At 40.2% G+C, this 15441-nt stretch overlaps 1 protein-coding gene across 2 annotated transcripts in view; it reads left to right on the top strand.

Moving 5' to 3' along the window:
* Positions 1–1392: 1392 nt before the first annotated feature.
* The window catches only part of ptpn4a (protein tyrosine phosphatase non-receptor type 4a), a 57320-nt gene continuing 43271 nt past the window's right edge, over positions 1393–15441 (top strand). For both annotated transcript variants that reach the window (XM_029530075.1, XM_029530076.1), the window contains exon 1: positions 1393–1925. The gene's annotated coding sequence lies outside the window, so the exon portion shown is untranslated. The remainder of the gene's footprint in view (positions 1926–15441) is intronic.

Here is a 15441-nt window from a genome sequence, read left to right as displayed (position 1 = left end):
TTTCTCAAATGCCTTAAAAAACATTTAAATGTTTCAGAACTACCCCCTTTTCATAAGGCCATGCTATATTAAAGACATTGTTGAAAAAAGTAAGAATATGAATGCCTCCATATAGAAGATGTCAAAGAGGAAAAACGCCTTGACTGAAGTTTTAGGTCTACTCCACCATTTCCCTGGCTACAAAGTGGCTTTTGAGATCTGCATATCAACAACACTGGGCTTATTTTGTTACTGTCACTGCTCCACTTCATCTGCCAGCTTCATTGTTAGCCCTACAGAGATGACCACAAAATACCATTGTTGCATTGTAGGCTGTTTGCTTTTTGAAGCCACTGGGGGTCAGTACAGCCCACATTACCACTTATTTTTTTATAGCCTGTATGAATGACAGGCCTACAGTTGGAATAGGTCTGAATGGACAAGCCCAAACAGGAAGTGACAGAAAAAACAATGTTTTCAATAACTACTTCTGAAAGCCACACCATGATATTCACTCTGAATGAATGAATCTACTCTCCAAATGAAAATAGAGTTAATAATGCATTTCCGTGAAAGAAACTTTATTTGCGTCTGTGCGTGCAAGTAATTAATGATAATGACAATAAGAACATAACTTAATTTACATAGCACCTTTAATAAGTATGGAGTTTACAATGTGTTTCGGGACGCGAATCAGAGCAGAACATGTATGAGGCGGATTTAAACTGGAAAAATAAACAATACACTTCCATGTGATTAGAGGGTCAGATGCTGTGCATGCACACACGAAATGGGGGCTACCTAGACTATAAAAAAGAAGATACACACATAATTTTTCTCTTTGGGCATTTTCCCTGTCTGGGAACTTGCGTGATTGATTTGGTGACAGTTTTTGGTTTTTGGTTTGATTGATTTGGTGACAGTTTTTAGGCCAGATCCCCTTACTGCCGCCACCCTCCCCATGTATCCGGGCTTGGGACCGGCACAAGCCTACTACTGGATTGCATTATGGCTGAGGTTTGAACCCGGGCCTCTGCATGCGAAGCAATTACACAATAACAAATATAATAACTTACTCTAAGGCGATACAGTCACTATATTAATGCCCAGCCTGAAAAAACAAAACAAAACAGACATGCTGATTTAAGTCGAGCCGCCTCCGTTTTTTGTGACTTTATGATAATAATGTAATCATATTTTATTCGAGTTGTTACAATAGAATAGAATTCTATTCACATTCCAGTTGGAGGTAACTGTAGTTAACACGCCATTCTTCAGGATGCACATTCGGACCACCATAGATCTTTGCCGTGGCTCTGTGTGGGTGCGCTCAAAAACAGGCAGCGCGCCTCCCGCCCCGTGGCCCCGCCCCTGTGCGCAGGGTTTGCGCCATTACGTCGCCGCGCTGATCACCGCTGTGGTGCAAGGCAGTCCGGCAGACGGCAAAGCAGCTGCAGAGACTAGGGGACGCTGACAACAACGGACGGGCTCTCTTGGGAAAGTCAGAAACGCAACATTTGCCTAGTCGGTGACTCGATGTCCAAAGATTTTCACTTGTAACAGTTTTTTTCCCGATTGCATTTTCTTCGATTTTACGCATGCGTGGGATTATACTTCACATCCTCTCGACCCGAAATGACTGCTAGTCGCCGTGTCTAGCCAATGGTTCCTGCGGGGGCTCCTGTCTTGTGGATTATCCGTCGTCGCCGAGCCAGTCGCATGGTCGAGCCCGGAGGAGGCCCCGCTCTGCTGGATGGATGTGTGTGAAGCAGCGCCGGACTCCGAGTACTGATGAAGACGGTGATAGTGATGATGCTCGGGTTTCGTCGGCAGTGCTTGAACTGATCTTGGATGTTCGGGCTTTATCGCCCCGACACAAACCATTTTCTCACACAGCTAAAATTATATTCCTTAAAAACTGGACGCCCCTGGAGCAGTTTATGACGGTAAGGAAAAGACACTCGTTCTCGGGCCAGCAATTTTTTTTAACAGCCAACTGACATTAGCTTAGCTAGTTTAGCGCTGTCACTTTTATCCAAGTTGCTGCCCCGCGTCGCTAAATTGACCAATATTGCGAAACACCATTGGGATAATGTTACTCCAAAGGGCTCATGCTGTTATTATACTCATGTCTGTTTGAGTGAGGTCTCGCACAAAGAAACAGAAAGCCCTAAAATACATGTTACTCCAACCTCAATAGCCAGCTCTTGTGTAGCTTGTTAGCTAGCTGTTTCCTAGCCCATTCAATACCTCAGGTCACTTTACGTAGCTGCGAAACAAGAGCTAATCCAGTGTGCGCAATATTGGTTTACATCTAGAGGTTTATTGAGCCAGTACCACTTTGTTTGGACTTCCTGCATTATAAAATTGCACATATGTAATCGGGTTAAGCAGGCCTTTAGTAGCTCATTCATTGAGCCGGGTACAATAAGCCCTTTAATGACACAGTCCAGTTGGCGTTCAATGGGACCAGTGCGGCGTCAGTTATGTGCCTACTGGGGCTTTAAATATGACATTGTTTCGTCATGTGCCGTGGCCATTAATTAGAGATTGATGCCAGCAAAACGGTTGAATTGCAGCATTTTAGTGTGAGTGTTAGACAGGGCTAATGGGATTATCTATCCCTGCAGCTCATGTGATAAATGCATAAACCCAGTTCAGATCGGTCAGATGATCTGGATGGGCTTTTTATGTGTCATTCATTGCACAGGGACTAATGAAGCCCCGTTTGTTAAACTGCTCTCATGAACGTGTCACATTCTTGAGATGTCACAGCAGAGGGGCCTGTATGGATCAGCTGCTTATTGTCATTCCCATATAGTTTGCACGTGTATCAATTATTGATGTTTTTTTTTCGGGGGGAGGGGGAGATAAGCGGTAGAAACAAGCTCTCGTCTGCAGGCTAAAAACCTTTTAACTGTGTGGTGTAGAACAGTGGATGTGAAGGTTTGCTGCGATGAGGCGTCCTCCTTTTTTTCGATGACGTAATCCTCCACCATCCGTGCCACATCTTTTGGGTCGCAGTCGGTTCTATGCTGCCTGCTGCTTGCCAGTCTGCTGCCGCCGCTGTGATCATATGGACTGTGCTCTGTCCTGTTTGTCTAGCCTCCCCACCTCTCCCTGGCACTCTCCGGGCCCTTTAGATATCTAAACTGCAAAATGACTTAAGGGTTAGGGTTAGGGTTATGTCGCGGATGCTTCTGAATTGGGTCTTAGTTAGGGAAGGAACCCTGAATGAAATCCTGTAGCTGGATTTATTTAATCTAAATCAGCAGCCCAAACATGATGTGACTGGGGGATCCCTGGGGATAATGTGAGGGGTGTCACTGGAAGCCCCCCGTGCCCCCTTCTTAATGGCATACTGCATTTAGGTACATCAGCTTTTAATGAGTGAAATGATGCAGTGAAAAATTTTTTAACAAGAACTTTTTTGTCTGTTCCCTTGTCTGCCACCATAAACAAAGCCCTGATCAGCCCTGATCAGAATGACTTTGACATAATGTTTGTGGCTCTTCTTGACCTTCATATATCTGGGAATCCCTGTCTGAAGCCAGACCACTTATCTTGGGAATTAAACTTGCTCTGTTGTATTTATTTAATATGGGACAACATTCAAAGCCCATATTTCAACCATATTTTAGCTGTGGTAGGAGTTTTTTACATTAGACTAGGAATGACTACCACAAAAGCACATCATGTTGTTTTGCTTGTGTATTTGGTAGCTTTTCTAAATGACATGTACATTTATAGCTCACGTAGCCCTATAATGCCTGCCTGATATGCAGAGAAATAATGGACAGAAAATATCAATTTTTTTGATGTCTTTAATCTGGACCAAAAACATTTCTCTCCTTTATATTTATTTCTTTATTTTTTTCCAAACAGCTGCATTTTTCAATTTCTTTTTTTTTATTTTGCCAAGGGGATGGTCTCATAAATGTATGCATCAAATATAATATGCACGGCATTAATAGTTTTACAAAAAAATAAAAATAAAAATCTAGCAAATTATATCTAAAGGTTTATTTACAGTGTCATAAACTTGTATGAGCAATATAAATTTCTTCATATGTTGCCATCCCTTAATTATTCAGTTTTGCCCAAATGATTTTAAATGACCCATGCAATTTCTTTCCTTTTTTTTGTGTTCACAAAGCACAACAAAACCATGACCACAGTATTTCACTCGGTTAAACTTAAGAGAACAGAGACAAGTTTTTTAAGGCACATTCATATATCATAAAAAGGAAATCCCATCTCTGATAGCTGAAACATACATCATGAAATAGAAATGCAGTCTGGCCAATTTTTATTTTTGATGCATCTATAAATTGATAGATGATGTGCTGAAGTGAATCCTGGCTTTAACTTGAAATTTTTTTGCTTTTGCTCTGTCCACTTGAACAGAACACCTGAACCGGCTATCTCTCTCTCTCTCTGTGTGTGTGTGTGTGTGTGTGTGTGTGTGTGTGTGTGTGTGTGTGTGTGTGTGTGTGTGTGTGTGTGTGTGTGTGTGTGTGTGTGTGTGTGTGTGTGTGTGTGTGTGTGTGTGTGTGTGTGTGTGTGTGTGTGTGTGTGTGTGTGTGTGTGTGTGATAGACAAGGGGAGAGAGTTCAGATGCTAATATGTGAGTGGATACAAGGGAGGAAGGGAGGAAATCAGGAGGGAGCACTGGTGGGCAGTAGTAATTGGGATTAGCTTCACCTGCTAGCAGAGGGCTGTTGGCTCCCATGGGAGCAAGCTTACAGTCAGGTAGTATCATCATGTCAAAAAGGCAACTTGGAATCAAGTTTACCCATTGATACAATTAGGCAAAGTGTTGGTTATTATTACCTGCAGCAAAAATCTACTTTTAATTTTCTGTTATTTCGATTTTAAGTTAAGATAAATTATAACTAAATATTAACTAAAGAATAGCATTTGTATGATACCTTTGTACTGCCAGGACTACATCTTCAGTACTTAAGCTGATGAGTGCAAACATTAGACCGTTTCATTAGTGATGTACAAACGAGGAGGTGCAGCAAATTCATGTCCACTTTGCCATCCATACACCTCTTTATAACAATTTTTTATTGTGCCATTTGTTATGCCAAATCTATCTACATAGGTTTGACTGGCCCTAATCGTGACAGGAGAGAAGATGGATGAAGATGCCTTCTAATTAAACGTCATGAATTGGCCCACATAGCAGAAGGGTGAAAGGTCAACCATTGTTCTCACTTGTTTGAGAGGTTGAGAAATGTGTACACACTGTGGGAGGGGTGAGGAGTACAGAATGTTAGACATTTTATGCTTCGATATTTTAAAAAGTGGTTAGTAGTCTTGTATTAAATGAATGGATGGTGGAAATAGATCTATATATAGGCAATTAATGAGGTATATTGGGACATGATGCAGTGTTTCCATTGTCTTTCATTTGTGTCACAGTGTAGGAGGATGTCATCTTCATTCACCCTGAGACTTAGCTGTTGTCTGAAGTCCTCACTTTCTGTCATTTCTTCCTCTCTTGACTGATTCTCACTTAACTCTTTGCTTTGAGTTTCCTGCTCTTCCCCTTTCTCTCTTTCTTTGTATGACACCTTATTTCTTTTTCGTGTCAACGTTGGAAAGACACACCCTACCACTTAGTGGTAGACTGTCAGTGGTTATTCTGACAATTTAGTACTGGTGTAATATGGCAAGTGTTGGCAAGAGGACTGGTTGTTTGCTGCTTTAAGAAAGATAGACTATCATATTCCATCATCTTTTACTAGTGGGTTTGAATTGTTGGCAGAAGTTCTACAGAAAAAAACAACATTGTCTTAGTAACCTTTGACTTCAGTTCAGTTTTCCAAAATTGCAGTTGCTTATCAACTGTCTGTCTTGTGCTTCTGGATGGTTCTTATTTTATCACCATAGCTGAATTAATGATTTGAAATTGAGTGATATTCACCTTTTTAAAATTCCCTATGAGAGCCTTTTCTTTCTCTGGGAGACACCAAGCTCCTTGTGACCTATGTTGACTGTTGCTGACAGCCTGTTCATGTTTAACCAAGAGGACCAGCTGTCAGCCCATTCCACTCTAACCCGTTGGAAAGCTCACGGTCCCGTCTGCAGTAAGGAAGCGTTGCAAGCTTAGCCATTGATAGGCAGCTCACCCATTTAATTTTACAGTGGCTGCACACCAACCCGTTTGGTTCCAAGTTGCTTGTGATACTGTGCCATTTTATTTCTTCAATCTAATGCCTCTTGCATCACTAACTACACAAGGGCTAATTACTGCCAACAAGGTGCTTAAAATTGGAAGCACAATAATTATCTTACATTTGGAATTATGCCTATGATTACACAGGTCTGTATTACTCACAGTCATACAAAGAATAACCTTATCACTTCATCAAACATGACTGTATCTGTGGGGTTTGTAGAGTGCTAGTCTCTGTATCATTCAGAAAGTAGCAGAGATCTGCATGTGATTATTTTCTGCCTGTGAACGCTGGGACAAAAATAACACTGGCGTTGTGAATTGTGTGTAACCGATTGGGGGTAGATTCAGTTCTGGTGAGGAAAAAACCTTTTTTAAATTTCAGAATAAATGATGTTTATTCATAGGTAGACAGTTGCTTTGTTATCCTGTATCACAGTGATCTTTTTATGCTTATGTAAGAAAGGAAGTGAAGAATCATTCAGCAGTTTATTTTAATGGCACTTGAGTTTGTAGTGGTTTTAGCTCTTGAAAAATGCCTTATGCTCTCAGAATACCTTGTAAAATCTTACTGTCTCTCTGGTATTGGCACATCTGGATTGTGTATAACTAATCAGATAAAACTGCATATTATGGTAATGGTGTTCTTGGTTAGTGGGCAGCCATAATGGTTTGATTATCTATAACAGTAGGATTCAGACAGAGAGGAGCTATTGGCAGATCCCCTACTATACAAATGCATACACTGAACAGATGCTTTGAATTGAATATTTACATTCAGGTGTGCAGGATTTGGACAGCAGCAGAGTGCTTTGTGATTTGGGACCAATCATGGGTGTAGCCCATAAGTGGGTTTATCAATTAAAAGTTCCCAAGCTGAGCAACAATGCCATGGCCATGTATGAGACATGACCATTAACTGGATGATCACTTTGATGGAGCTCCAGACACCCACTGTGATACATCCAAAAGGTTGCTTCCACCTCATAGATTAAGCTTTTTCTCTACGTATTGTGAACTATGAGACCTTAGATGGACAAGTGTGTTTTCAAGCAGGTCCAATCAATTTAATTAAACCAAGTGAACTCATTTCATGGGAAGCACCTTAAGATGATAAGTCAGTTTTGATACATCTGCAACACTCTTAAAGTCTGTTTTCTGTATCATTCATTCAGGGTTATTGAATGCAGGTTTAGTTTTTCCAATCATCCATCCATCCATCTTCTACCGCTTTTTTTGTTTGCGGTCAAGGGGGGTGCTGGACCCAATCCCAGGTCACACTAGGTGAGGATGGGGCACACCCTGGACAGGTCGCCACTCCACAGACTTACGGACAATTTAGAGCGGCCATTTAACCTAAACATGATGTCTTTGAACAGTGGGAGAAAACCCACGCAGGCACGGGGAGAACATGCAAACTCCACACAGAAGGGCCCCAGGCCGGGATTTAGTCTTCAGTTCACATAAAAATGTTAACATGAAACGTCTGAAGCTCTCTGCACCTCTGTATGTTTTTTGTCAGTGATTATCAGTCACCTTTGTTACCAATAAACAGTATTTGAGTCAACCCAGAAAAAAAAACTGTATTGATCGACTCCTCTACATCCACACACAATATATGGCTCTGTCAAATCTATACCAAGCAAAGGGCTCACTGACTTTAGAATTATTGTAGCTGTTGAACAATTTGTAGGGTCTTTCACATAATTGAATATACTCACTGGGTTTAAATTCAGTCCGTTGTCAGCTGTGGACATCAGTGTCAACACACTAGGCCGGTCCTGAGTTATAGTTATAGAATCCTACTGGTTTGCCCTCCTGGTCTCTTTTGCTGGAACATAAAATGAAGGCAAAGAAATGTAGGGGTTTAAAATAATGGTTGCTGGCATTTGACATTAGAGAAGTTGTGAATTTCATCCTTTTTGATTTTGTAGATTATAGAATTAAAAAGTGCTGTTTATAATTCTTGGACTTGGAATTTACAAGTTAAAACCTTACATTTTATGAAATGTTAAAATACAGTAGGATTTATGCAAATGATTTGCACTATTTTGCTTTACTTTTAAATTTTTGGCAACTTATATGATGGCTGTATCTAACTTGTTGTCCTGTATTGTCAGTATAGTCTGTACAGTTTCTAAAAAGTGCAGGACTAGATTATATCACAGAGCCAGATGATAAAGATGGCTGGATGGTGATTTAGGGCTGTGACATAGACCTAGCTATCTATGCAGAGGTTGAATAACAAAGTTATTAAAAGATTAAAACAATCATTGATCACTGGGTATGAGTTGGTTGGATGGTCTTTGGATTAATAGGGGGCATAGATGAAAAGACTGCTGGACGTGGGAAAACAGAAGGCATTTTGAGGTAAAAGATTGCTCCCAAACACTTTGTGACCAAAGAATGACTAATGTAAGAGATACAGCTCAGTTGCGTCTTGTTGTAGCAAACAACTCTCATAAACCTGGTCGAAGTTGGTTGATTGAGCTTGGCCAGAGAGCTTAGGCATGCACACTTTGTGCACCTTAAATTACTGACATAGAGAATGATGAAAAAGAGACCAGGTGGGGTGATAAAAGTGATGCGTACTTTTCATGGACCATCAATTTGGAGGGATTTCTCTACTCTCCATTGTCAGTGAGTGTGTTAGAGAGTGGCAAGGAGGGGCTATGCCAATACATGCTCAGCTGTACAATGTGGGGGGAAAAAAAAAAAAAAAAAAAGATTTTACCAACTTGAAATAGTTTGGGGTCAGTGTTGATGTGTAGCGGGCTGTCACAAATAAACCAGCTCCAGGGAAAAGCAGCTAACATTTGTATAATATAATCTGTACCTTCCATGTTAGTAGTGGAATAAATTGAAATTTGGAATGCTTTTTGTAGCTGTCTGCTAATGATGACATGTCAAATATGCTGACTAAGAGCTCAGATAGTGATACTGATTGTTGAATTTAGACACTGTGTTTATCAGGAGGGAAATTGCTACAGCAGAAATTATGTTCTCAGTATCGATAGCATTACAGTTCCAGGTTTCTCAATTTCAAATACTCCAGTACACACTCACACTCCCCATCTCCCCACCCCCACCTGTACACTCCTCAGGTATGTGAGTACAGCTGGCTCCTCACTCTTAGCTCAGGAGTTGTGCTACAGTGCATGTTTTGGCTTGCCCTTACCTTCACTACCACCCATCAAATTTTCCCACAAAATATTTATACAATGCATGAAATACACTTCTGTGCACATTTAGACATGCATCTACCATTTCCTGAAGGTGCACAGTGGTGTGCTTAGCAAAGGGTTGTTGCTCTATTGCAGTGTGCCCATTTTAAGCTGTTGCTTGTGCAATCTGAGCCAAGCATGCAAGCGTGTCTCCAGATCCCCAGGTCTGTCTTTGAAACAGCTGTTTAAAGAGCCTTGAATGCCTCAGAAGGTCAAAAGACACAGTTGCTTAAGAACAGTAGGTCAAAGCTGTAGATGGTTGGTCTTCTATATTCTGCAAGGTCTCCATGAGAATTAGCAAGATTGAACTGTTCTTCCTATTTATTATACAATGAGATTACTTTTCCATTCAGCAGAGTAGGCAAATGCCTTATCTGTGAACTGGTTGTAGCTGTAGACCATGTTTCCAGCTTTAGATAATGGCCATTATGCAAATCATGACACGAGAGTTGAATTTTGGTTTCATCTTTTATTAAACTTATAGAAACAGAAGTGTGCATGAGCATTCTGTTTCTAAACCTTTAGTTTCCTTGTTGCATGTTAGTGTGACAGTTGACAGGATTTTTGCTGGAAGATCAGCAGTTTACATGGTTAAGCCTAGTTTTATCCGCTGCTTGTTATGTTTGGAGATCTGTGGAGGAAACGCTAAGGTATTGCATATCCAACTAAAACAAGAACAGACAGACCAGTTAAAAAACACAGGACATTGGTGCTGCTGTTTTTTTTTTTTTGTTTTTTTTTTGTTTTTTAAAACACTGCTTTCAGTTTCTCCGCTGTCTGGTTTCCTCTCCATCCATGCATTTTTTTCTCTCCTTTATTTTATACTTACTGCTCTTAAATTTTGGTCTGCAATGACCAGCTTATTCAAGACAACATTGTTTACAAAATTCTGACTTTCCACAATTTTCTCTGTTTTAGTCAACAGATGGGTGCCGAATGTAGATGTGTGTACATGTCATCACTGTGCATGTAAGATGGTGCTATGAAAAGATCAAGAGGGAAAGGGGTCAACAACATGTGAAGGGATATCTGGTTACAAAGGCTGATGGGCATGCTTTTTTAGGAGGGTGTGTCCACCCACGTGAGCTTGGATATCACACACGCACACACACATTCATGCTCCTTTGTTGACACCTGGGCCTGCCCTACCCTTTCTCAACATTAACTCAGCCTGAGGACAGGGATGATCCTTTCTCCGTTTTCAACAATAAATCAGCCCCCACTTTTGACCCTAAAGTTGCATTTTATAACTATGTTTTAAGGGTGATTTGCCAATTTGTAACACAACAAGGCAAATCCATGTTCTAATGAACCATTACAAAAAGGAACTGTGAAAAATGTTTGACTTTTGAATGCTAGAAGCCAGTATTGATTCGTTTCATATGTGAAACAGGGGGAAAAGGGTGAGGGGTCAAGTCTTAATAGCAATGACACAATGCAACGACTCTTCAAATGTAGAGTTCAAAAAAAGCTTTTAGTGAACAAGACATGAAATGAATAACTCAATGCTTCACTTTGACTGTGAGAACCAAACACGACCACGAAGCTAAGTTTCAACTAACACTGTGTTAAACACTTTGTGTTTAACTGGCTATAACTTGAGTAAGCTACATTGATTTTGTTGTTGGAGATGGTTAAATTAAAAATAATTTAAATGAAAATGTGTTTGTCAAATTATCAATGTGTTATCAAAATGTCAATCAATTGATCAGTTTTACCATTTCTATGGATGAGGTAACGTAGCTGTGTTTTTGGAAATAGTGGGTTAGCAGCAATTCTCAGGAGGAAAAACAAATTGCAGGCTATGCTATTTTGTGTTGTGAACCACCATAAGTGTATGAGCTTAAAGCGTCTTGGTGTGTGCGGTGAGAAAGTAACTAAAATGGACAGTCACAACTGCAGAGAATCTGCGTTACCGTGTATTGTCAGAGATGAGAATGAGAGGACAGAAAGAATATAAGAAGATTTTGTGTGCATGCGTGCGTGCACATGCTGGAGAAATAGGCAGCCTTGCTGCTATTTTCTGGGGCAGGCTATCAGGCAGGGAGGCAGCAGGGAGGGATAATAACAGAAGCTGTTACATTCTTGTGGTTTCTCTGATTTCAGCATGAGGCAGGGGGCTGGCTCTGGCTGACTCACTGCTATTCTGCCTGCTTTGTCTTTATCAGCCTCTGAGCCAGTGTGCACTGCTAGCAGGCAGACAATACATGACATTTCTCGGACACTTTAATCTAAGACGCATTAATTACAGAACCATGAATCTTTGCATATTTTAGCACCTCTTGCTCAAGCATTAACCTGGCAACAGATTAACACTGGCTAAACTAAACCATAGTGAGCAGGGGCAATAATTTCACTTTATAGCTTGTTAGTTCAGGTTTGTCCCCAAGGCTGTTTAACAGCAGGTTTTCAGATGCGGTATTTAGGAATTTACTTGGACTTTGAGTATCTTGCTGAGGCTAGTTGTTTCCATACAGTTGCAGTTTATTGATTTGAGAGGAGCTGATAAATTACCATTGCTACCTTCCAGGAATAGCAATTGCTATTGGTTTGAAGTGAATGTGATGCTCCAGTCTTTATGTTTGGTAACAGCAAGATTTCACAGAAGTTGTTTGGATTACAGCTACAAGTAGTTTGCTGAAGATTATAAATTGGCCAAACTGATTCAGTGACTTCTGGACATCAGGAGTCCAGTTAATCACAACCTTGAGGCATCTTATTAGAGCTATCTACATCTTTAGTAACTATAAGTTTTCTATAGTTCACATTTTTTGTGCAGAGGAATTAATACAATGTCTTGTGTATACAAATAAATTGTAACAATCACATTTTCAATTTCAAAACTGGTCCAAAGTTCACTCTCTACATATCTCAACTCTTATACAATAACATCATTACTCTCAATCTGTTTCACTGGTTCATTTAAGCCCTCATTTAGGTCTGGGGTTCCACTAATCTTCTTTTGTCAAATCAGATTAATGCAGCGCAGGTCACCAATTTTTGGAACCTGGTTTGAGTCTGTTGTATATCAGGCCAGTGCTGGAGAGGAAATGCCATCTGCATAGTACCGCATAACCAGGACTACATATGAAACCTCCGACAGCTACATAACTGAATTAATTCCACACCAACCACTTCATTTAGGTTAAAACTAATGTTAATGTGGCATACAGAATACATGTGATCAGACCAAATTATATCATGTCTGTGAGGTGTGTGTGTGTGTGTGTGTGGGTGTGTGTAAAGCTATGCCATTAGAAGGCTCCTTTGTTGTAACAGTGACATTGTGCTGAGCTAGCTAACTGGTGCAAGCTAACTGATTTAAAGCAGAGATAAAACCTTGAGTCAAACACAGAAGCATGCACTTTGGGAGTTTTGTACAAAGCTGATGCACTTTTTAGTGTATTAAAACAATGTGCCTTTATAGCTCAGCCCTTGCAAGAAAAAGATTTAAAGAAAAGCAAGAAATTGCTGCCTCAGTGTTTTTCACCAGCAGCTAACCTTATTTTCTACAATGTGGAAACTTTGTATAAAGTATGAGGTGACTATCAGGTGGGCCCACGCTTTCCTGTTTTGGCCTTGTTTACAGACCACAATGTGTTCCACACACTTCTACATCTTAATCCTCACCTCTTCATACAACCTGTGGTACAGAAATGTCCCCCAACACCTCTCCCACTCACATTCATTTTGTTATTTGAACTAGATGAAAGATTCAGACCCACAGAAACTTCCTGCTGCTGTCTAACTAGTAAATGGGACCAAAAATACTAACATAATAAACTGTATTAAAAGTTTGTTATACTGTGTATGAAACCGGGAACTGGCAGAACAGCAGCTGCACATGTAACTGCACTCTTCTAAAATGAGTCATAAACAGACTATTGTTTCTTTCCCAGAGATTAATAGGTTTATGCTTTTCCTCAGTTCTTTGGTCAAGTGTGGAGTTGTATAATAACCTCTATGCTTGATGGTTACATTACCACATTTGTTATGATTAGGTGGTTGTAGGAACCTTTGAGGTGTAACCAGATTTTGTCGGCTTCAGGAATATCTAGCTTCCCTGCAATAGGCTACACAGCTGCTAGGAGCCTTGCCACTATTTTGGCCTGGTGAGACCTCTAATGCCCATTCTAAATTTGAAAAATTACTCAGACATGTTGGATTATCTATTTCCATTATCCAAGGAAATGGCCTTCTGACACTGATAATGTGTACACATTATGGTACATGTCTGATCATAAGCAAGGAACACAGTTTCCATGAAAATGGCTTGTATTGCCTCTGAAAGATTAGACTGCTGGTGATAAAAGCTTTTCCGAGTATTCCTCAACAACCACACTGCCTCTTTCTCATCTTAAATGTCACACCCAGTCTGCTTTTGTTTCTCAGCAAAAATGGAATATCCAAAGCTTCTTAGAAAAGGGCTTGGGTTATGTGGAGGGAGACAGATAATGAAGGAGATGGCTTGAACTTTGATGAGATAAGTGCTGATCTGTTTTGCTGATGTTTTAGTAGTATACCCTCAACAGCAATAGCTTTTAAGACAAGGAATACAGGGTCATCGTCTGGTTTCAGGGGATTAAATAAATCATGTAGCAATCATGTCTTTGTCAAATCTACCCTCTCTATCTCCTTTTTGAACAGACAGATTTTGCTCTGCCCAAGTCAAGCTTTTATTTTGGGGATATTTATTATTAACCTATCTTGGTCTGTATGATTACTAGCAGCACATGGCCCACCAGTCCACATAGTGTAATGCTGCACCTCTTCCACTTAGCCGATATTTGTTTTCAAGCTATTATCATGCCATCAGGTAATTGACCTCTGTCTTGAGCATTGCAACGCTGTTTAATTTGCATTCCCCAGGGAAAGTGAAATAATTATTTCTTCTTGACCAAAAAAAAAAAAAAACATGGAAGCAGTTCTTCAAATAACAACATGAAGTTGGTTTCAAAGTGAGACAATGCTCATAAAGTCCCATGTTAAAATAGCCAACTTGATCTCTATCTTCACTTACAGTCTATAAGTGGAATAGATTTATGACTTCTATATGAGCACAGTAGCGCTTTCAGGCAATGCTAAAGCTGCTTTCAAGTGATAAGCATGATGATGGTTATTAACACCATAATTTCATTATTGTTAATGTTTGGAGAGATTGTGTTTTCCTGAGTAAATGTTTCAACTTTGACTTTCCCTCCATTTTCATTTAAATTAATGACAGATAACTCTTGGATGACCTTAAGTCATAGTCGACTTACCATATATACAGGTAACTCTTGCAAGCCATAATAACAATTAAAAAGCAACAGCAGCCCACATGTGATCACCCATAAATATGTTTGTTTTGTTTTGTCTTTATAGTGTATGGCATCAAGGGAGCTTTTACATCCCAATGAAGAGAGTCTTATGAACCTGCTGTTTATTGATCCTACCGGCTATATTAGAGTGATTATGGAGCTGCAAAAAGATGTGCTGTGTGAAACACAACTGTAGTTCTGACTGTTGGAAATTGGAAAATGTCAAATTAAGTCTTAATGAAAGTTCAAACAGAAAACATGGAACTGCAGATTAGATTTGAGATTTCAGGGGACATCCGTAGGTGTAGTTACATGTTTCTGTCAGGTGCCTGTTGCCCCAGACATGTATCAGCTTTGCCATGCCCCCTAACCTAGTGGAGGGGGTGCTTGGTACAAAACACCTGGCCTCCCTGCTGGTGGGGCAGGAATGTGTAGGGCTAAAGTGGATGAGGGTGGAAATTTGCAGCGTTCTCAGAACATGACCCCTGGTTGCTTTCTGTAGGTTTTGTATGTGTGAGTGTCTGTGTTGGCTCCGTTATTATGAAGCAGCCAGCCTCTTGTTTTTTAAATGGGGTGATGCTGTCACAGATATTTCCACTCTCTGGGGTCAGTTTGAAATTCTGAAATTCTGTTTCTCCTATTATATGGAGGTTTTGGTAAGCTATGCTTTGTGTGATCATAGAATCACTCTCCACTGACAAGTTAGAAAAAGTGGATATTCGATTAACCAGATTTTTGCCATTAAGGACCC

This window comes from Echeneis naucrates, chromosome 21 (genome assembly GCF_900963305.1).
Source record: "Echeneis naucrates chromosome 21, fEcheNa1.1, whole genome shotgun sequence".
Lineage (NCBI taxonomy): Eukaryota > Metazoa > Chordata > Actinopteri > Carangiformes > Echeneidae > Echeneis > Echeneis naucrates.
The sequence above is the reverse complement of the archived record's forward strand: the minus strand, read 5'-3'. Positions and strand labels throughout refer to the sequence as shown.